The following is a 23,766-nucleotide window of genomic DNA, read 5'->3' as shown; positions in this document are numbered from 1 at the left end:
CAGATTCTGACAGGCACATTGTAGTCGTTCAGCATTCCTCCTGTCTTGGCAGGAAGATTTACAATGACTTAAGACACAATTCTGGTGAAACAAATGAGTCAGACAGTGCCCGAATTGTGGTCTAAGTGTTTTGGGGGAAACTGCCAACAGGTGAAAGCGAGAGGAAGAAGCCTGTGGATTGCTCAGAGTTATCTATTCAGAATGGAAAGGGACCAATTTCCATGGATTTTGTGACGAAGTTACCTCGATCATGCGAAAGGCTGTTGTGACGCGATTTGGGTCATTATTGACAGATTGACCAAAAATCTGCTTGTTCATTTCCATACAGAATGGACGTATATGACAAGATCAGCATGACGGAGATTTATATTCGAGAGGTAGTCAATTGCATGGAGTGCCGGAAGTCTATTCGTAATCAATCGGATCCATGATCCTATTCACACTTCCTGGCACAGTTTACAAACAGCGCCTTAGGTAAGACAATTCAACACCTGAGTACATGCTTACCATCCTCAGACAGACGTACAGTCCGAGCGGACTATCCAGACTTTAGAGGATATGTTGCGAGCCGTCGTGCTAGATTTTGGCATTGGTTGGCAAGATTCCCATACCTTTTGCATTTCTCTTCACCATATATACATGAGGCACAGTCCCCACTCGTTTGAGAGTTCACCTTCGAGTGGACGTCCCTCTACGTATGTGGCAATCCGTTTCGGTTGCGATCCCCCCGCTATGCAAGTTCTTTTTCTTGGGGATTGTTTAACTGGATCAGTAATATACAAGTTGGTCAAAATTTTTGCTTTTTACAATAAATCAAATGTAACTAAACAAACATCAGTTCTTTATTTATTTTACAACATACAAACATAATATACATGTCTTATTCTGTATGTCCCCGACTAACCAGTATTAAAAGACAGTACACAATATAAAGACAACTACTGGTCCATCTGCTACGCCCGTGGATCTCCACGCTAACCCGATAATCTCAATCTCGACCCAGATCCTGCCCCACCTGTTGTTATGCACACATACAGACATAACAACAGCCGGAAAACCGGGTGAGAACAAATCCCCAGTATAAACATGTAACATGCATATAAACAATCTAAACATGAAACATGCTGATATGAATGTCATTCATATAAAATCATGCAATGTGAATCTAATCATGTCTAGACTCGACTCGACTAGAACTCTAGGGATCCCGTTGTGAATAAGACGTCACTGGCTGTCACCTACCCTACCAATCGAGGTGCTGTACGTCTTATTCCTAGACTTCGGCCTGATCTGTATCCACTTCTACAAAGGGGCGGGTGATCTTCCCCTAAGCTGAGATATCGCCGAACATCTAGTAGTCTGCCTGATCTCCAGACTGCCCTATCTTAATGCATGAATACAAAATCTGTAAACAAGCATAATGCAATGCTACATGATCTGTACACAAAGCATAGCAAGATCTGCATACAAGTTCTATAAATAAATCTATAACAATCATAATCATATCAAGGTATGAACAATAAAACAAGTATGTGATTTTGGTTGGGAAAACTCAAATGTGATCTCATTTGAGTCGTGATTCCCCAAACAAAACATGTACTATACCTTTCGTCGTAGAATCGCTGTCACGGTCGCCAAATTGAATCTGAAATGTAAATGTTGATACGCACTCTATCAATTTCTCATCTAAACCAACATATATCCAAGTCACTACGTGATCTCAATAAAATCTGACGGCATAACGACGTAATTCTCGATACCGGTCAATCCAATTCTCAACCAATATCAACATTATCTTATTCTCAATCATATACACAAAACCATACTCACAATCGGTACAGCTTACATCTAAACATGCTGAAATTCATAGGAAATGCATACGATATCATTTCTTTGTTCCGTTTTCGATTACAAACTCATAATCTTCACCAGAACAACTATCTACAATCATAATAGCATTTCCCTTACATGAAATTCCTAAAACATGTTAGAACTGAATACAAAGTATACCCTTTTGAAGCTTTCGATGCAAGGAACAATAAACTCCACTCGGAATACAATTTGGATGGCTAAATCTTGAGAAATCTAACTTGAAAGCGTGAAAACCTTGAAGCTTATGGGAGGAAATCTCGTTTCTGAAAGCTGAGAAATGAAGAATAAGTCGACTCAGCATCTTTATGTATATATACTATGCCACATGTCACGTTTAGAAGGAGAGTGGATTTCTCGGAAGTATGACCGCGGGTGCGGTAACTCTAGTAGCGTGGGTGCGCTATGGCTTCGGCAAGACTATCAAAACATTCAGAACATAGACCGCGGGTGCGATCTCAGCACCGCGGGTGCGGTGTTGCTACGGAAATTTTAGCCAACTTACTGTCCATGCACCGCGGGTGCGGTGTCTACAAGCACTGCGGGTGCATTGTGACTTCGAATTACAATGGCATAATTCTACATTTTAAGCCAAACTTCTTCATCTCTTATTTCTTATCTCTATGCACCTTGCTCATAGCATATCTATCAATTCAGAATGGTCACTCAGTGTTCTGGGCATTACATTTCTCCCCCTCTAAGACATAAGTTCGTCCTCGAACTTAAAATAAATCAATTAAGTATTTAAAACAGTATTATAATCTAAACTGAATAAATACTTACATCATATAAATAACTCGGGGTGTTTCTGTCGCATATTTGCTTCCGTCTCCCATGTCGCTTCTTCAATACCATGACGACTCCATTGAACTTTCACGAGTGGAATATTCTTCGTTCTGAGCTTCTTTTCTTTCCGATCAAGGATCTGTATCGGTTGTTCCACGTAGCTCAAAGTCTGATCAAGTTCAGCCCTCTTCAGGTTGAATGACATGAGAAGCATCTGGCATATATCTTCGCAACATTGATACATGGAACACGTCATGTATCCCGGATAGAGAAGGAGGAAGTGCAAGTCGATAAGCTCGATCGCCAATCTTTTCAAGAATCTCGTAAGGACCAATGTATCGAGAAGATAGTTTCCCGCGTTTGCCAAATCGAACCACGCCTCTGAATGGAGAAATCTTTAAGAATACTCTATCTCCCGCCTCAAATACTAACGGTCTACGTCTGATATTGTAATAGCCGAGCCCGGTGTACGGTACGGTATAAGCTTTATTGTGTTAATTGGGTTTATGATTAGTCGTTTATAGTTGTGTTTTGGGCTATAGTATTATTGGTTATTATTTATTTGAGGTATTAGTTGGTGTTGATTGTTCGTTTCAGCGTTTCGAATCGATTTTTTTAGTTGTTTTGTTACTGTTCATTGCCGTGAGTAGAGTGCACCCGCGCTCTTAGATGAGTGCCCCCGCGGTGTACTATTCATCATTTTGCATTTTGAGGGCCGTGGCATGACCGCACCCGCGGCAGTGCAAGGACCGCACCCGCGGTGTGCACCGCACCCGCGGTAATTGTAGCACCGCACCCGCGGTGATCGTGCATGAGAATTATTTTGGTATGCCGTGAGCATGGCGCACCCGCGGTGCTTGTGTTGGCGCACCCGCGGTGTAAGTATGGGCGAGTTATTTAGTACCTTTTTGATTGAGTTGACTTCATTCCATACCTTATCCTATCTACTTTTCGAGATTTTCTCTCAAATACCAAGGGTTTTCATCCATTTCTTTTGCTTCCTATCTTTGATTCTTGGCTTTGTTTGGATTTCCGACTTGAGATCAACGTTCTCCATGGTATAAGGAAGCTTAGGTAAGTTTTTGGTGCGATTCTAACGAGGTTTGAGTTTAAGGGTTATTTTGGATTTGATGTTTGAGTTGTTTAATGGATTATTTGGCTTGTACTTGTGGATCTAGAGTTGATATTGGTGTTATTTATGGATTATTGTGTAGGTGGTGTACCAAGAGCTTATTTGAGGTGTTCTATTGGTAGTAAGTGGAATTTCATCCTTTTTGCTCACATGATATTATATGTATTGTGTTTTAAAGGTTTCAAAGTGTTATTCCCTTCCATTGATCCATTGCTATGTATTCATTTCATTGATTATCTATTGGAGGCATTGTATGTCTCACCATTGTTATAAAGGGAATACAAGAAATATTATGAGATTGCGAAACGACGGCCTTAAATGCTATTGAGAATTCAAATGTTTTATTGGATTGATTTATCATAGCCATGGCATTGCATGCAATTAGATGATCATCGACCATAGGCTTTTATCCCCTCACAGTTATCGATTTATATCGATGGGATATTGGCAACCACAGTTACAGATACTATTGATATCAATCCAACCATAGAAAAGAGAATACCATCGTATTGCTATCTATTGCTATGCTATTGCTACAGTTATTGCTACAGTATTCATGTTTCAGAGTCGATGGTATTTATGATTTAAAAGCCATGTTTTACAGAGTATACTATGTATCATTGCTATGTAAGAGTTCCACTTGCTGAGATTATTCTCATTTCAGTTATTTTCATGTGATGCAGATAAGAGCGACGGACCGGGACATTGACTGTGGATGGGGGTCATATGCATACGAAGATTGGAAGGATGATTATTTGTACCATTTTGTAACATGATCACACTAATGATATTTTGTATTTTGTTATGTCATTGGAATGATCATGTTGTTATTTTGTAAACACTTTTATAAAATGTATGTTGAAACTCCTTCCATGTTTGAAAGAAAATTTTAAATTCCGCTGTATTTTTATTGTATCGGGTCAGGGTGTCACAGATATTGGCATACTTTGCTTGTCGATCTTGTGCTTGTCTTCATCCTCTTCTGAATGAGTTTCACCTTCTCTGTCATGTCACGAATCATATCTGGCCCAAGTTCTGGTACCTCTGAAACGTCATCCCAGTATAGTGGAGATCTGCACTTCTTGCCGTACAAAGCTTCAAACGGTGCCATTTCAATGCTCGTCTGATAGCTATTATTGTAAAAAAATTCGCAAAGAGGTAGGGAATCTTGCCAACTAATGCCAAAATCTAGCACGACGGCCCTCAGCATATCCTCTAATGTCTGGATAGTCCGCTCTGACTGTCCGTCTGTCTGAGGATGATAAGCAAGTGCTAAGGTGTAAGGTCGTACCCAAAGCCTGTTGCAAACTGTGCCAGCAGTGAGAAGTAAATCGTGGATCACGATCTGATACAATAGACTTCGGCACACCATGTAATCTGACTACCTCTCGAACATATATCTCCGCCATTTGATCATGTCTGTAAGTCATTCTGTACGGAATGAAACAAGCAGATTTGGTCAATCTGTCAATAATAACCCCAAATCGCATCACACCCTCTGGATGATCGGGGTAAATTCGTCACGAAGTCCATGGAAATGTGGTCCCATTTCCATTCTGGAATGGCTAAACTTTGAAGTAAACCTCCTGGCTTCTTTCTTTCAGCTTTCACCTGTTGACAATTTAAACATTTGGACACAAATTCGGCAATGTCTGACTTCATTAGCTTCCACCAGAACTGTGTCTTCAAGTCATTGTACATCTTCCTGCCACCAGGATGAATGCTGAACCGACTACAATGTGCCTCTGTCAGAATCTGCTGTCTCAAATCTGTAACATCTGGCACAACTAGACGGTTATTTACGTACAACACATGATCTCGTACCTGATATTCTGATACGTGCCCTGATCTGACCATTTGGATTGATTTCTGCACATTCTGATCAGTTCTTTGTGCTTCCTTGATCCTTATAATCAAATTGGTCTCAACTTGGATCGTAAAAAGTCGTAGTGGCTTACTATCTGTATCAAATTCTAATCCAGATGTACAGCAATTTTCAACTAACTTGTTAACACCTATCGTCGATAAGGACAAAGAACATACCTTACGACTCAAGGCATCTGCTGCTGCATTTGACTTCCCTGGATAATACTTGATTTCACAGTCAAAGTCTTTCAAAAGATCAAGCCATCTACGCTGCCTCATGTTCAGTTCTGATTGAGAGAATAGATACTTTAGGCTCTTGTGATCGGAAAAGATTTCAAATTTCTCGCCGTAGAGATAATGACGCCAAATCTTTAACGCAAATACGATAGCCGCCAATTCCAGATCATGAATGGGATATCGTACCTCATGTGGCTTCAATTGTCTCGAGGCGTATGCGATCACATGGCCTCCCTGCATAAGAACACATCCCAAACCTCTATGAGAAGCATCACAAATACAACGAAATCACCCGTACCTGAAGGTATCGTCAGTACTGGAGCACTAGTCAGTCTTTTCTTCAATTCAACAAAACTAGACTCACACTCCTATGACCAAACAAATGGTGCATTCTTTTGCGTCAATTGAGTTATTGGCTTTGCAATACTGGAGAAATCTTTGATAAATCTTCTGTAGTATCCAGCTAAGCCCATGAAACTGCGTATTTCTGGTACAGAGTCGGTCTCGACCAACTGATCACAGCTTCCACTTTACTTGGATCAACAGAAATACCATCTCCAGAAATGATATTCCCCAAGAATACAACTCGGTTCAGCCAAAACTCACACTTTGACAATTTCGCATACAGTTGCTCATTTCTCAATGTCTGCAAAACAATTCTGAGATGCTCTGCATGCTCATTTCTGTTCTTCGAATACACCAAAATATCATCGATGAAAACAATGACAAATTCATCCAAATATCTCTGAAACACTTGGTTCATCAAGCCCATAAATACCGCAGGAGCGTTGGTTTAAACCAAAAGGCATGACAATAAATTCGTAATGTCCATACCTAGTTCGAAATGCTTGTCTTTGGTATGTCTATATCTCGAACTCTGAGCTGATGATACCCAGATCGCAAATCAATCTTAGAATACACAGAAGATCCCTGCAACTGATCAAATAAATCATCAATCCTAGGCAAAGGATATTTATTCTTGATCGTTGCCTTGTTCAGTTGCCGGTAGTCTATACACAATCGCATCGAACCATCTTTCTTCCGCACAAACAGCACCGGAGCGCCCCAAGGAGATACACTAGGTCTGATATATCCCTTGGCCAGAAGATCTTCTAATGTGCTTTCAATTCTTTTAGTTCGATGGGTGCCATCCTATACGGAGCTCTCGAAATAGGGACGGTACCTGGTACAAGTTCAATGCTAAAATCTACCTCTCGAACCGGAGGTAATCCTGGGATCTCATCTGGAAAAATATCTGGAAATTCCCGCACTACTGGTATATCTGCCAACGTCGGGCTCGAATCTGCATATCTACAGCATAAATAAAGAAACCATCTGCTCCTTTTTGTAACAATCTATCATAGTAAGAGCCGAAATCAAGGGAATCCGAGATCTGGAACCCTTCCCGTAGAATTTCCACTCGTCTGTCATATCGGGTCTGAATCTGACAATCTTGTGGAAACAATCACACGGTGGCTCTGTACTTTGTTAGCATGTCAATACCGACTATACAATCAAAATCAGCTAGACCCAACACTATACAATCTAGGTCAATCTCATGCCCCTCAAACTGTAGAATGCAATGTCTAACCGTAGTTACAGATATCAATCCACTTCCCAACGGAGAATTAATAGACACAACATCTAGCAAAGACTCAACAGGAAATGAATGAATCAATGCAAATCGTTCCTGAAATGAATGTATGCGATACACCTGTATCTATCAAGATATAAGCAAGATAACCATAAAGAGAGCAGTTACTTGCTATCACCTCATCTGGTGCATCTTGTGCTTGCTCTTCGGTCAATGCAAACACTTGGGCCTGTTGCCTCGGAGGTTGACTCACCATCTGACTACCTCGGCCTCTGGGTGGAGTCGATGCTGGTGGAGGCTGATGAAAAGAGGTGAACCGATGATGCCTGCCGCTCAAACTGAGGTACGGAACCGGATGCTCTTCCACTCTGGCCTTGCTGTACGCCTCTCTGTGGGCAGACTTTGGCAAAATGTCCCGGTTTGCCTACAAATATTACATCGGCCTTGTAACTCCTTGGCACTGTTCAGTCGCATGCCTACCTCCACAAGAATTACAGTAGACACCTGAAGTCCTTGAACTTTGATCAAATCAGTCTGTCTTGATCCGCTGGAGCTTCGACGAACTGCTCCCAGGTCGCTTAAACTGTTTCCCCTTCGCCTTAGCTGTTCCTTTCTGCCACTGCTACTACCCGCCACTATCAAATCTTGGAGAGGAGATTGCACTGACGGTTGTGGTGGTCTTGGCACAGGAGCAACATATGGAGCACTCCGCTGTCTAGCCAATCCTGCTTCAGCTCCTTTGGCACGATTCAGTGCATCCGAGAAATTATCGGGTCTCCCAGTATTGACCAACGTAAAAATATCTGGATTCAGGCCATTTATAAACTGATCGCCATGGCCCTCGTCATTCCCTGAAACATGGGGTGCAAACCGAAGCAAAGAGGAGAAAATTTAGCAACGTACTCTTCAATGTTTCAATTGCCCTTGCCTCAGGTTTGCGAATTCAGCGCCTTTATCTTTACGATATGATACAGGAAAGAATCGCTGATAAAACTCGGTCTTGAATACCTTCCAAGTAATCTCGGTACCCCCGCTGCTCTAAAGCTCTCCTAATGTTCAACCACCAATCTTGTGCTATATCTTGCAATTGATGGCCAATTAGCTTGATTCTCTTCTCGTCACTATACTCCAAAGAGTCGAATAGCATCTCAATGTCTTCAAGCCAACTTTCACACTCGATGGCATTCTCGGTACCTTTTAATATAGGAGGTCGAAAGGATTGGAATCGCTTCAGCAACGTCTCCATAGGGTCGCCGTAACATCCATAGATCTCCGGAGTGCTCCCCTGTTCTGGCGCTGCTGGTCGTAGAGGTACGGCTGTTCTTCTAGGAGGCATATCTAATAATCCAAAGGATTAGTATACAAAATATACAACTGTCTCAGCCATCCTCTAGTCAGTTACCTCTGATCTAGAATCAGTTCTGATTCAGTTAATCACATATTATAATCAAATCAAAATAACACGCACACAATAAGGAAAGCATTAAATCATGCTAGCACATCATAAGGCAAGGAAGAAGACTCGATCTACCCGCTCATTCTATCCTATCTTAGTCTAAAGGAACTAAATCGCTCTGATACCACCTGTGTGGGGACCCGGGCTCGAATTCTTTTTCTTGGGATTAAATGGATCCTTACTATAAAAAGTGGGTCAAATTTTTGCTTTTTACAATAAATCAAATGTAACTAAACAAACATCAGTTCTTTATTTATTTTACAACGTACAAAATAATATACATGTCTTATTCTGTATGTCCCGACTAACCAGTATTAAAAGACAGTACACAATATAAGACCACTACTGGTCCATATGCTACGCCCGTGATCTCCACGCTAACCCGTCATCTCTGTCTCGACCCAGATCCTGTCCCACCTGTTGTTATGCACACATACAGACATAACAACAGCCGGAAAACCGGTGAGAAACAAAATCCCTGTATAAACATGTAACATGCATATAACAATCTAAACATGAAACATGCTGATATGAATGTCATTCATATAAAATCAGCAATGTGAATCTAATCATGTCTAGACTCGACTCGACTAGAACTCTAGGGATCCCGTTGTTGAATAAGACGTCACTGGCTGTCACCTACCCTACCAATCGAGGTGCTGTACGTCTTATTCCTAGACTTCGGCCTGATCTGTATCCACGTCTACAAAGGGGCGGTGATCTTCCCCTAAGCTGAGATATCGCCGAACATCTAGTAGTCTGCCTGATCTCCAGACTGCCCTATCTTAATGCATGAATACAAAATCTGTAAACAAGCATAATGCAATGCTACATGATCTGTACACAAAGCATAGCAAGATCTGCATACAAGTTCTATAAATAAATCTATAACAATCATAATCATATCAAGGTATGAACAATAAAACAAGTATGTGATTTTGGTTGGGAAACTCAAATGTGATCTCATTTGAGTCGTGATTCCCCAAACAAAACATGTACTATAACCTTTCGTCGTAGAATCGCTGTCACGGTCGCCAAATTGAATCTGAAATGTAATGTTGATACGCACTCCTATCAATTCTCATCTAAACCAACATATATCCAAGTCACTACGTGATCTCAATAAAATCTGACGGCATAACGACGTAATTCTCGATACCGGTCAATCCATTCTCAACCAATATCAACATTATCTTATTCTCAATCATATACACAAAACCATACTCACAATCGGTACAGCTTACATCTACACATGCTGAAATTCATAGGAATGCATACGATATCATTTCTTTGTTCCGTTTTCGATTACAAACTCATAATCTTCACCAGAACAACTATCTACAATCATAATAGCATTTTCCTTATATGAAATTCCTAAAACATGTTAGAACTGAATACAAAGTATACCCTTTTGAAGCTTTCGATGCAAGGAACAATAATTTCCACTCGGAATACAATTTGGATGGCTAAATCTTGAGAAATCTAACTTGAAAGCGTGAAAACCTTGAAGCTTATGGGAGGAAATCTCGTTTCTGAAAGCTGGAAATGAAGAATAAGTCGACTCAGCATCTTTATGTATATATACTATGCCACATGTCACGTTTAGAAGGAGAGTGGATTTCTCGGAAGTATGACCGCGGGTTGCGGTAACTCTAGTAGCGCGGGTGCGCTATGGCTTCGGTAGTAGAACTATCAAAACATTCAGACATAGACCGCGGGTGCGGTCATGTAACTAACGCGGGTGCGGTCTCAAGCACCGCGGGTGCGGTCTAAGTCTACCGCGGGTGCGGTGTTGTACGGAAATTTTAGCCAACTTACTGTCCATGCACCGCGGGTGCGGTGTCTACAAGCACTGCGTGTGCACTGTGACTTCGAATTACAATGGCATAATTCTACATTTTAAGCAAACTTCTTCATCTGTTATTTCTTATCTCTATGCACCTTGCTCATAGCATATCTATCAATTCAGAATGGTCACTCAGTGTTCTGGGCATTACAGTTGAAGCTTTGTATGGCAAGAAGTGCAGATCTCCGCTATACTGGGATGACGTTTCAGAAGTACCAGAACTTGGGCCAGATATGATTCGTGACAAGACAGAGAAGGTGAAACTCATTCAGAAGAGGATGAAGACAGCACAAGATCGACAAGCAAAGTATGCCCAATATCAGACGTAGACCGTTAGTATTTGAGGCGGGAGATAGAGTATTCTTGAAAATTCTCCATTCAGAGGCGTTGTTCGATTTGGCAAACGCGGGAAACTATCTCCTCGATACATTGGTCCTTACGAGATTCTTGAGAAGATTGGCGATCGAGCTTATCGACTTGCACTTCCTCCTTCTCTATCCGGGATACATGATGTATTTCATGTATCGATGTTGCGTAAGTATATGCCAGATATTTCTCATGTCATTCAGCCTGACGAAGCTGAGCTTGATCAGACCTTGAGCTACGTGGAACAACCGATACAGATTCTTGATCGGAAAGAAAAGAAGCTTAGAACGAAGAATATTCCACTCGTGAAAGTTCAATGGAGTCGTCATGGCATTGAGGAAGCGACATGGGAGACAGAAGCCAACATGCGACAGACACACCCCGAATTATTTCAATAATGTAAGTATTGATCTAACTTTGATATTATTACTTTTGATGCTTTCATTGATAGAATGAGGTGCGATTTCGAGGCGAAATCATTTCTTAGAGGGGGAGAAATGTAAGGCTTGGAGATTTAGTTATCGTATCAGATGGATTCGTTGATAATTAAGATGATTGTAGATGTATTTCATTGGACTAGAAAAGAAAGGGAAATGTATAATAACGCTGTGACAAGATAGTCAAACGAATAAGTAAGGCCGAGAGCTATGGCGCATATGCGCGAAGAATGCGTGCATATGCATGAGAATTCCAGTAGCATTGGCGCATATGCGCGGAAAGAGTGCGCATATGCGCGACATGTACAGCAGCCTTGCGCATATGCGCGAGAGTAGTGGGCATATGCGCGGAGCGTCCAGAACCATTGGCGCATATGCGCGAGTTTAGTGGCGCATATGCGCGAGTGTTAAAACTGCCGAGACAGTAGGTCTCGCGCACATGCGCGAGTAATGCCGCGCATATGCGCGAGATGTTAGTTCATAAGATTTGCCATGTGTATTGATGCATGCAAGTATATATATCTGGCACGAATTTTCCTTCATTCCATCAGAAATAATCGAGAGTGCAGAGGAAAAGCTCCAAACTTCCTTCCAGTTTTAAATGGTGATTTCATAAGATTTAATCATCCAAATTCAAATCCGACTTCGGTTTTTGAGCTTCTCTCTTCATTATCTACAAAGTGATGTAAGTTTTATTCGATTTCAGTAAGTTTCGAAATTCACATATTGGGGAAATGAGAATATGATAGTTATATTGTGTTCTTGGCATATTGAGCATGATATATTTGTAAACGGATCAAAGAAAGGATATCATATGCATTCCTATGAATTTCAGTATGATTTATGAATTGTTGGGATAGGATTTATTGTGTTTTGGATGGATATTGTATGGGTTATGAGTTAGAATGATTGAGGATGAGATAATGTTGATATCTGTTAAGATTTGGATTGACCGGTATCGAGAATTACGTCGTTATTGCCGTCAAATTGTATTGAGATCACGTAGTGACTTGGTATGTGTTGATTTAGATTAGAAATTGATTGAGTGCCTATCCACATTTCCATTTCAGATTCGTATTGACGACCGTGACAGCGATTCTACGACGAAAGGTATAGTACATGTTTTGTTTGGGGAATCACGACTCAAATGAGATCACATTTGAGTTTCCCAACCAAAATCACATACTTGTTTTATTGTTCATACCTTGATATGATTATGATTGTTATAGATTTGTTTATAGAACTTGTATTCAGATCTTGCTATGCTTTGTTTACAGATCGTGTAGCATTGCATTATGCTTGTTTACAGATTTTGTATTCATGCATTAAGATAGGGCAGTCTGGAGATCAGGCAGACTACTAGATGTTCGACGATATCTCAGCTTAGGGAAGATCACCGCCCCTATTGTAGACGCGGATACAGATCAGGCCGAAGTCTAGGAATAAGACGTACAGCACCTCGATTGGTAGGGTAGGTGACAGCCAGTGACGTCTTATTCACAACGGGATCCCTAGAGTTCTAGTCGAGTCGAGTCTAGACATGATTAGATTCACATTGCATGATTTTATATGAATGACATTCATATCAGCATGTTTTCATGTTTAGATTGTTTATATGCATGTTACATGTTTATACTGAGACTTGTTCTCACCGGTTTTCCGGCTGTTGTTATGTCTGTATGTGTGCATAACAACAGGTGGGGCAGGATCTGGGTCGAGACAGAGATGATCGTGTTAGCGTGGAGATCACGGGCGTAGCAGATGGACCAGTAGTTGTCTTTTATTATGTACTGTCTTTTAATACTGGTTAGTTGAGGACATACAGAATAAGACATGTATTGTGTTTGTATGTTGTAAATTAATAAAGAACTTATGCTTGTTTAATTACATTTGATTAAATGTAAAAGCGAAAAATTTGACCCACATTTTAGAATAGCGATCCATTTAATCCCAAGAAAAAGAATTAGAGCCCGGGTCCCCACAAAAGAGCTATTAATGTAACGACCCATTACAGGCCCAGTGGACCGCCCATACGGCCCACTGCCCCAATCGACCCAAGGCTATCCCGATCTTGTGACTTGGCCCGTAGGCCCAGTGGGCTTGCCCACCCTCTGGTGTCACTCACGGGCTTTCCATAGGCGTCGTATGGTTACTCATAGAACTCCTCCAGCCCATGAACTGGAGTCTGTGCCCTTCCCAGGATCGAACCTAAGACCACTGGATCTATAGGTACTTAGCACAATCCTGGTACCAAGTGACACCACAGGGTGGGCAAGCCCACTGGGCCTACAGGCCAAGTCACAAGATCGGGATAGCCTTGAGTCGATTGGGGCAGTGGGCCGTATGGGCGGTCCACTGGCCTGTAATGGGTCGTTACAATTACAACTTCAGTTTGTCCATCCGTTTGAGGATGACAAGTAGTAGAAAACAACAATTTTGTGCCAAGTTTAGCCCATAAAGTCTTCCAAAAGAACTCAAGAATTTAACATCACGACCAGAAACAATAGTCCTAGGCATGCCAAGCAACCTTCCGACTTCTCTAAAGAACTAATCCGCAATGTTTGAAACTTCATCGGTTTTATGACAAGCTATAAAATGTGCCATCTTAGAGAATCTATCCACAACAACAAAATAGAATCCATCCCCTTCTTAGTCCTAGGCAACCCCAAAATAAAGTCCATAGAAATGTCAATCCAAGTTTTTTTAAGAATAGCATGCAAAAGTGTTCCCAAAGTTCTATTGACAACTTCAGTTTGTCCATCCGTTTGAGGATGACAAGTAGTAGAAAACAACAATTTTGTGCAAAGTTTAGCCCATAAATTCTTCCAAAAGTAACTCAAAATTTAACATCGCGACCAGAAACAATAGTCCTAGGCATGCCATGCATCCTAGCGACTTCTCTAAAGAACAAATCCGCAATGTTTGAAGCATAATCGGTTTTATGACAAGCTATAAAATGTGCAATCTTAGAGAATCTTTCCACAACAACGAAAATAGAATCCCTCCCCTTCTCAGTCCTAGGCAATCCCAAAATAAAGTCCCTAGAAATGTCAATCCAAGTTCTTTTTAAGAATAGCACGCAAAAGTGTTCCCAAAGTTCTATTGACAACTTCAGTTTGTCCATCCGTTTGAGGATGACAAGTAGTAGAAAACAACAATTTTGTGCCAAGTTTAGACCATAAAGTCTTCCAAAAGTAACTCAAGAATTTAACATCGCGACCAGAAACAATAGTCCTAGGCATGCCATGCAACCTACCGACTTCTCTAAAGAACAAATCCGCAATGTTTGAAGCATCATCGGTTTTATGACAAGCTATAAAATGTGCCATCTTAGAGAATCTATCCACAACAACGAAAATAGAATCCCTCCCCTTCTTAGTCCTAGGCAACCCAAAATAAAGTCCATAGAAATGTCAATCCAAGTTCTTTTTAAGAATAGCACGCAAAAGTGTTCCCAAAAGTCTATTGACAACTTCAGTTTGTCCATCCGTTTGAGGATGACAAGTAGTAGAAAACAACAATTTTGTGCCAAGTTTAGCCATAAAAGTCTTCCAAAAGTAACTCAAAAATTTAACATCGCGACCAGAAACAATAGTCCTAGGCATGCCATGCATCCTAGCGACTTCTCTAAAGAACAAATCCGCAATGTTTGAAGCATAATCGGTTTTATGACAAGCTATAAAATGTGCCATCTTAGAGAATCTATCCACAACAACGAAAATAGAATCCTCCCCTTCTTCAGTCATAGGGCAACCCCAAAATAAAGTCCATAGAAATGTCAATCCAAGTTCTTTTTAAGAATAGCACGCAAAAGTGTTCCCAAAGTTCTATTGACAACTTCAGTTTGTCCATCCGTTTGAGGATGACAAGTAGTAGAAAACAACAATTTTGTGCCAAGTTTTGCCCATAAAGTCTTCCAAAAGTAACTCAAGAATTTAACATCGCGACCAGAAACAATAGTCCTAGGCATGCCATGCAACCTACCGACTTCTCTAAAGAACAAATCCGCAATGTTTGAAGCATCATCGGTTTATGACAAGCTATAAAATGTGCTATCTTAGAGAATCTATCCACAACAACGAAAATAGAATACCTCCCCTTCTTAGTCCTAGGCACCCCAAAATAAAGTCCATAGAAATGTCAATCCAAGTTCTTTTTAAGAATAGCACGCAAAAGTGTTCCCAAAGTGCTATTGACAACTTCAGTTTGTCCATCCGTTTGAGGATGACAAGTAGTAGAAAACAACAATTTTGTGCCAAGTTTAGCCCATAAAGTATTCCAAAAGTAACTCAAGAATTTAACATCGCGACCAGAATCAATAGTCCTAGGCATGCCATGCAACCTAACGACTTCTCTAATGAACAAATCCGCAATGTTTGAAGCATCATCGATTTTATGACAAGCTATAAAATGTGCCATCTTAGAGAATCTATCCACAACAACAAAAATAGAATCCCTCCCCTTCTTAGTCCTAGGCAACCCCAAAATAAAGTCCATAGAAATGTCAATCCAAGTTGTTTTTAAGAATAGCACGCAAAAGTGTTCTCAAAGTTCTATTGACAACTTCAGTTTGTCCATCCGTTTGAGGATGACAAGTAGTAGAAAACAACAATTTTGTGCCAAGTTTAGCCCATAAAGTCTTCCAAAAGTAACTCAAGAATTTAACATCGCGACCAGAAACAATAGTCCTAGGCATGCCATGCAACCTAACGACTTCTCTAAAGAACAAATCCGCAATGTTTGAAGCATCATCGGTTTTATGACAAGCTATAAAATGTGCCATCTTAGAGAATCTATCCACAACAACAAAAATAGAATCCCTCCCCTTCTTAGTCCTAGGCAACCCCAAAATAAAGTCCATAGAAATGTCAATCCAAGTTCTTTTTAAGAATAGCACGCAAAAGTGTTCCCAAAGTTCTATTGACAACTTCAGTTTGTCCATCCGTTTGAGGATGACAAGTAGTAGAAAACAACAATTTTGTGCCAAGTTTAGCCCATAAAGTATTCCAAAAGTAACTCAAGAATTTAACATCGCGACCAGAATCAATAGTCCTAGGCATGCCATGCAACCTAACGACTTCTCTAAGAACAAATCCGCAATGTTTGAAGCATCATCGGTTTTATGACAAGCTATAAAATGTGCCATCTTAGAGAATCTATCCACAACAACAAAAATAGAATCCCTCCCCTTCTTAGTCCTAGGCAACCCCAAATAAAGTCCATAGAAATGTCAATCCAAGTTCTTTTAAGAATAGCACGCAAAAGTGTTCCCAAAGTTCTATTGACAACTTCAGTTTGTCCATCCGTTTGAGGATGACAAGTAGTAGAAAACAACAATTTTGTGCCAAGTTTAGCCCATAAAATCTTCCAAAAGTAACTCAAGAATTTAACATCGCGACCAGAAACAATAGTCCTAGGCATGCCATGCAACCTAACGACTTCTCTAAAGAACAAATCCGCAATGTTTGAAGCATCATCGGTTTTATGACAAGCTATAAAATGTGCCATCTTAGAGAATCTATCCACAACAACAAAAATAGAATCCCTCCCCTTCTTAGTCCTAGGCAACCCCAAATAAAGTCCATAGAAATGTCAATCCAAGTTCTTTTTAAGAATAGCACGCAAAAGTGTTCCCAAAGTTCTATTGACAACTTCAGTTTGTCCATCCGTTTGAGGATGACAAGTAGTAGAAAACAACAATTTTGTGCCAAGTTTAGCCCATAAAGTCTTCCAAAGTAACTCAAGAATTTAACATCGCGACCAGAAACAATAGTCCTAGGCATGCCATGCAACCTACGACTTCTCTAAAGAACAAATCCGCAATGTTTGAAGCATCATCGGTTTTATGACAAGCTATAAAATGTGCTATCTTAGAGAATCTATCCACAACAACGAAAATAGAATCCATCCCCTTCTTAGTCCTAGGAAACCCCAAAATAAAGTCCATAGAAATTTCAATCCAAGTTCTTTTTAAGAATAGCACGCAAAAGTGTTCCCAAAGTTCTATTGACAACTTCAGTTTGTCCATCCGTTTGAGGATGAGAAGTAGTAGAAAACAACAATTTTGTGCCAAGTTTAGATCCATAAAGTATTCAAAAGTAACTCAAGAATTTAACATCGCGACCAGAATCAATAGTCCTAGGCATGCCATGCAACCTAACGACTTCTCTAAAGAAAAAATCCGCAATGTTTGAAGCATCATCGGTTTTATGACAAGCTATAAAATGTGCCATCTTAGAGAATCTATCCACAACAACAAAAATAGAATCCCTCCCCTTCTTAGTCCTAGGCAACCCCAAAATAAAGTCCATAGAAATGTCAATCCAAGTTCTTTTTAAGAATAGCACGCAAAAGTGTTCCCAAAGTTCTATTGACAACTTCAGTTTGTCCATCCGTTTGAGGATGACAAGTAGTAGAAAACAACAATTTTGTGCCAAGTTTAGCCCATAAAGTCTTCCAAAAGTAACTCAAGAATTTAACATCGCGACCAGAAACAATAGTCCTAGGCATGCCATGCAACCTAGCGACTTCTCTAAAGAACAAATCCGCAATGTTTGAAGCATCATCGGTTTTATGACAAGCTATAAAATGTGCCATCTTAGAGAATCTATCCACAACAACAAAAATAGAATCCCTCCCCTTCTTAGTCCTAGGCAACCCCAAAATAAAGTCCAAGAAATGTCAATCCAAGTTCTTTTTAAGAATAGCACGCAAAAGTGTTCCCAAAGTTCTATTGACAACTTCAGTTTGTCCATCCGTTTGAGGATGACAAGTAGTAGAAAACAACAATTTGTGCCAAGTTTAGCCCATAAAGTATTCCAAAAGTAACTCAAGAATTTAACATCGCGTACAGAATCATAGTCCTAGGCATGCCATGCAACCTAACGACTTCTCTAAAGATAAAATCCGCGATGTTTGAAGCATCATCGGTTTTATGACAAGCTATAAAATGTGCAATCTTAGAAATCTATCCACAACAACAAAAATAGAATCCATCCCCTTCTTAGTCCTAGGAACCCCAAAATAAAGTCCATAGAAATGTCAATCCAAGTTCTTTTTAAGAATAGCACGCAAAAGTGTTCCCAAAGTTCTATTGACAACTTCAGTTTGTCCATCCGTTTGAGGATGACAAGTAGTAGAAAACAACAATTTTCGTGCCAAGTTTAGCCCATAAAGTATTCCAAAAGTAACTCAAGAATTTAACATCGCGACCAGAATCAATAGTCCTAGGCATGCCATGCAACCCTAACGACTTCTCTAAAGAACAAATCCGCAATGTTTGAAGCATAATCGGTTTTATGACAAGCTATAAAATGTGCCATCTTAGAGAATCTATCCACAACAACAAAAATAGAATCCCTCCCCTTCTTAGTCCTAGGCAACCCCAAATAAAGTCCATAGAAATGTCAATCCAAGTTCTTTTTAAGAATAGCACGCAAAAGTGTTCCAAAAGTTCTATTGACAACTTCAGTTTGTCCATCCGTTTGAGGATGACAAGTAGTAGAAAACAACAATTTTGTGCCAAGTTTAGCCCATAAAGTATTCCAAAAGTAACTCAAGAATTTAACATCGCGACCAGAAACAATAGTCCTAGGCATGCCATGCAACCTACCGACTTCTCTAAAGAACTAAATCCGCAATTGTTTTAAGCATCATCGATTTTATGACAAGCTATAAATGTGCCATCTTAGAGAATCTATCCACAACAACAAAATAGAATCCCTCCCCTTCTTAGTCCTAGGCAACCCCAAAATAAAGTCCATAGAAATGTCAATCCAAGTTCTTTTTAAGAATAGCACGCAAAAGTGTTCCCAAAGTTCTATTGACAACTTCAGTTTGTCCATCCGTTTGAGGATGACAAGTAGTAGAAAACAACAATTTTGTGCCAAGTTTAGCCCATAAAGTCTTCCAAAAGTAACTCAAGAATTTAACATCGCGACCAGAAACAATAGTCCTAGGCATGCCATGCAACCTAGCGACTTCTCTAAAGAACAAATCCGCAATGTTTGAAGCATCATCGGTTTTATGACAAGCTATAAAATGTGCCATCTTAGAGAATCTATCCACAACAACAAAAATAGAATCCCTCCCCTTCTTAGTCCTAGGCAACCCCAAAATAAAGTCCATAGAAATGTCAATCCAAGTTCTTTTTAAGAATAGCACGCAAAAGTGTTCCCAAAGTTCTATTGACAACTTCAGTTTGTCCATCCGTTTGAGGATGACAAGTAGTAGAAAACAACAATTTTGTGCCAAGTTTAGCCCATAAAGTATTCCAAAAGTAACTCAAGAATTTAACATCACGACCAGAAACAATAGTCCTAGGCATGCCATGCAACCTAACGACTTCTCTAAGAACAAATCCGCAATGTTTGAAGCATCATCGGTTTTATGACAAGCTATAAAATGTGCCATCTTAGAGAATCTATCCACAACAACGAAAAATAGAATCCCTCCCCTTCTTAGTCCTAGGCACCCCAAAATAAAGTCCATAGAAATGTCAATCCAAGTTCTTTTTAAGAATAGCACGCAAAAGTGTTCCCAAAGTTCTATTGACAACTTCATTTTGTCCATCCGTTTGAGGATGACAAGTAGTAGAAAACAACAATTTTGTGCCAAGTTTAGCCCATAAAGTATTCCAAAAGTAACTCAAGAATTTAACATCGCGACCAGAATCAATAGTCCTAGGCATGCCATGCAACCTAACGACTTCTCTAAAGATAAAATCCGCGATGTTTGAAGCATCATCGGTTTTATGACAAGCTATAAAATGTGCCATCTTAGAGAATCTATCCACAACAACAAAAATAGAATCCCTCCCCTTCTTAGTCCTAGGCAACCCCAAAATAAAGTCCATAGAAATGTCAATCCAAGTTCTTTTTAAGAATAGCACGCAAAAGTGTTCCCAAAGTTCTATTGACAACTTCAGTTTGTCCATCCGTTTGAGGATGACAAGTAGTAGAAAACAACAATTTTGTGCCAAGTTTAGCCCATAAAGTATTCCAAAAGTAACTCAAGAATTTAACATCGCGACCAGAAACAATAGTCCTAGGCATGCCATGCAACCTAGCGACTTCTCTAAAGAACAAATCCGCAATGTTTGAAGCATCATCGGTTTTATGACAAGCTATAAAATGTGCCATCTTAGAGAATCTATCCACAACAACAAAAATAGAATCCTCCCCTTCTTAGTCCTAGGCAACCCCAAAATAAAGTCCATAGAAATGTCAATCCAAGTTCTTTTTAAGAATAGCACGCAAAAGTGTTCCCAAAGTTCTATTGACAACTTCAGTTTGTCCATCCGTTTGAGGATGACAAGTAGTAGAAAACAACAATTTTGTGCCAAGTTTAGCCCATAAAGTATTCCAAAAGTAACTCAAGAATTTAACATCGCGACAGTAATCAATAGTCCTAGGCATGCCATGCAACCTAACGACTTCTCTAAAGATAAAATCCGCAATGTTTGAAGCATCATCGGTTTTATGACAAGCTATAAAATGTGCCATCTTAGAGAATCTATCCACAACAACAAAAATAGAATCCCTCCCCTTCTTAGTCCTAGGAAACCCCAAAATAAAGTCCATAGAAATGTCAATCCAAGTTCTTTTTAAGAATAGCACGCAAAAGTGTTCCCAAAGTTCTATTGACAACTTCAGTTTGTCCATCCGTTTGAGGATGACAAGTAGTAGAAAAACAACAATTTTGTGCCAAGTTTAGCCCATAAAGTATTCCAAAAGTAACTCAAGAATTTAACATCGCGACCAGAATCAATAGTCCTAGGCATGCCATGCAACCTAACGACTTCTCTAAAGATAAAATCCGCGATGTTTGAAGCATCATCGGTTTTATGACAAGCTATAAAATGTGCCATCTTAGAGAATCTATCCACAACAACAAAAATAGAATCCCTCCCCTTCTTAGTCCTAGGCAACCCCAAAATAAAGTCCATAGAAATGTCAATCCAAGTTCTTTTTAAGAATAGCACGCAAAAGTGTTCCCAAAGTTCTATTGACAACTTCAGTTTGTCCATCCGTTTGAGGATGACAAGTAGTAGAAAACAACAATTTTGTGCCAAGTTTAGCCCATAAAGTATTCCAAAAGTAACTCAAGAATTTAACATCGCGACCAGAAACAATAGTCCTAGGCATGCCATGCAACCTAACGACTTCTCTAAAGATAAAATCCGCAATGTTTGAAGCATCATCGGTTTTATGACAAGCTATAAAATGTGCCATCTTAGAGAATCTATCCACAACAACAAAAATAGAATCTCTCCCCTTCTTAGTCCTAGGAAACCCCAAAATAAAGTCCATAGAAATGTCAATCCAAGTTCTTTTTAAGAATAGCACGCAAAAGTGTTCCCAAAGTTCTATTGACAACTTCAGTTTGTCCATCCGTTTGAGGATGACAAGTAGTAGAAAACAACAATTTTGTGCCAAGTTTAGCCCATAAAGTATTCCAAAAGTAACTCAAGAATTTAACATCGCGACCAGAAATCAATAGTCCTAGGCATGCCATGCAACCTAACGACTTCTCTAAAGAACAAATCCGCGATGTTTGAAGCATCATCGGTTTTATGACAAGCTATAAAATGTGCCATCTTAGAGAATCTATCCACAACAACAAAAATAGAATCCCTCCCCTTCTTAGTCCTAGGCAACCCCAAAATAAAGTCCATAGAAATGTCAATCCAAGTTCTTTTAAGAATAGCACGCAAAAGTGTTCCCAAAGTTCTATTGACAACTTCAGTTTGTCCATCCGTTTGAGGATGACAAGTAGTAGAAAACAACAATTTTGTGCCAAGTTTAGCCCATAAAGTATTCCAAAAGTAACTCAAGAATTTAACATCGCGACCAGAAACAATAGTCCTAGGCATGCCATGCAACCTAACGACTTCTCTAAAGAACAAATCCGCAATGTTTGAAGCATCATCGGTTTTATGACAAGCTATAAAATGTGCCATCTTAGAGAATCTATCCACAACAACAAAAATAGAATCTCTCCCCTTCTTAGTCCTAGGAAACCCCAAAATAAAGTCCATAGAAATGTCAATCCAAGTTCTTTTTAAGAATAGCACGCAAAAGTGTTCCCAAAGTTCTATTGACAACTTCAGTTTGTCCATCCGTTTGAGGATGACAAGTAGTAGAAAACAACAATTTTGTGCCAAGTTTAGCCCATAAAGTATTCCAAAAGTAACTCAAGAATTTAACATCGCGACCAGAATCAATAGTCCTAGGCATGCCATGCAACCTAACGACTTCTCTAAAGATAAAATCCGCGATGTTTGAAGCATCATCGGTTTTATGACAAGCTATAAAATGTGCCATCTTAGAGAATCTATCCACAACAACAAAAATAGAATCCCTCCCCTTCTTAGTCCTAGGCAACCCCAAATTAAAGTCCATAGAAATGTCAATCCAAGTTCTTTTTAAGAATAGCACGCAAAAGTGTTCCCAAAGTTCTATTGACAACTTCAGTTTGTCCATCCGTTTGAGGATGACAAGTAGTAGAAAACAACAATTTTGTGCCAATTTTAGCCGATAAAGTCTTCCAAAAGTAACTCAAGAATATAACATCGCGACCAGAAACAATAGTCCTAGGCATGCCATGCAACCTAACGACTTCTCTAAAGATACAAATCCGCAATGTTTGAAGCATCATCGGTTTTATGACAAGCTATAAAATGTGCCATCTTAGAGAATCTATCCCACAACAACAAAAATAGAATCCCTCCCCTTCTTAGTCCTAGGCAACCCCAAATAAAGTCCATAGAAATGTCAATCCAAGTTCTTTTTAAGAATAGCACGCAAAAGTGTTCCCAAAGTTCTATTGACAACTTCAGTTTGTCCATCCATTTGAGGATGACAAGTAGTAGAAAACAACAATTTTGTGCCATGTTTCGCCCATAAAGTCTTCCGAAAGTAACTCAAGAATTTAACATCGCGAACAGAAACAATAGTCCTAGGCATGCCATGCAACCTAGCGAATTCTCTAAAGAACAAATCCGCAATTTTTGAAGCATCATCGGTTTTATGACAAGCTATAAAATGTGCCATCTTAGAGAATCTATCCACAACAACAAAAATAGAATCTCTCCCCTTCTTAGTCCTAGGAAACCCCAAAATAAAGTCCATAGAAATGTCAATCCAAGTTCTTTTTAAGAATAGCACGCAAAAGTGT

This window comes from Primulina eburnea, chromosome 16, assembly GCF_022965805.1.
Source record: "Primulina eburnea isolate SZY01 chromosome 16, ASM2296580v1, whole genome shotgun sequence".
In the NCBI taxonomy this organism is placed as follows: domain Eukaryota; kingdom Viridiplantae; phylum Streptophyta; class Magnoliopsida; order Lamiales; family Gesneriaceae; genus Primulina; species Primulina eburnea.
This window is presented reverse-complemented; position numbering follows the sequence as displayed.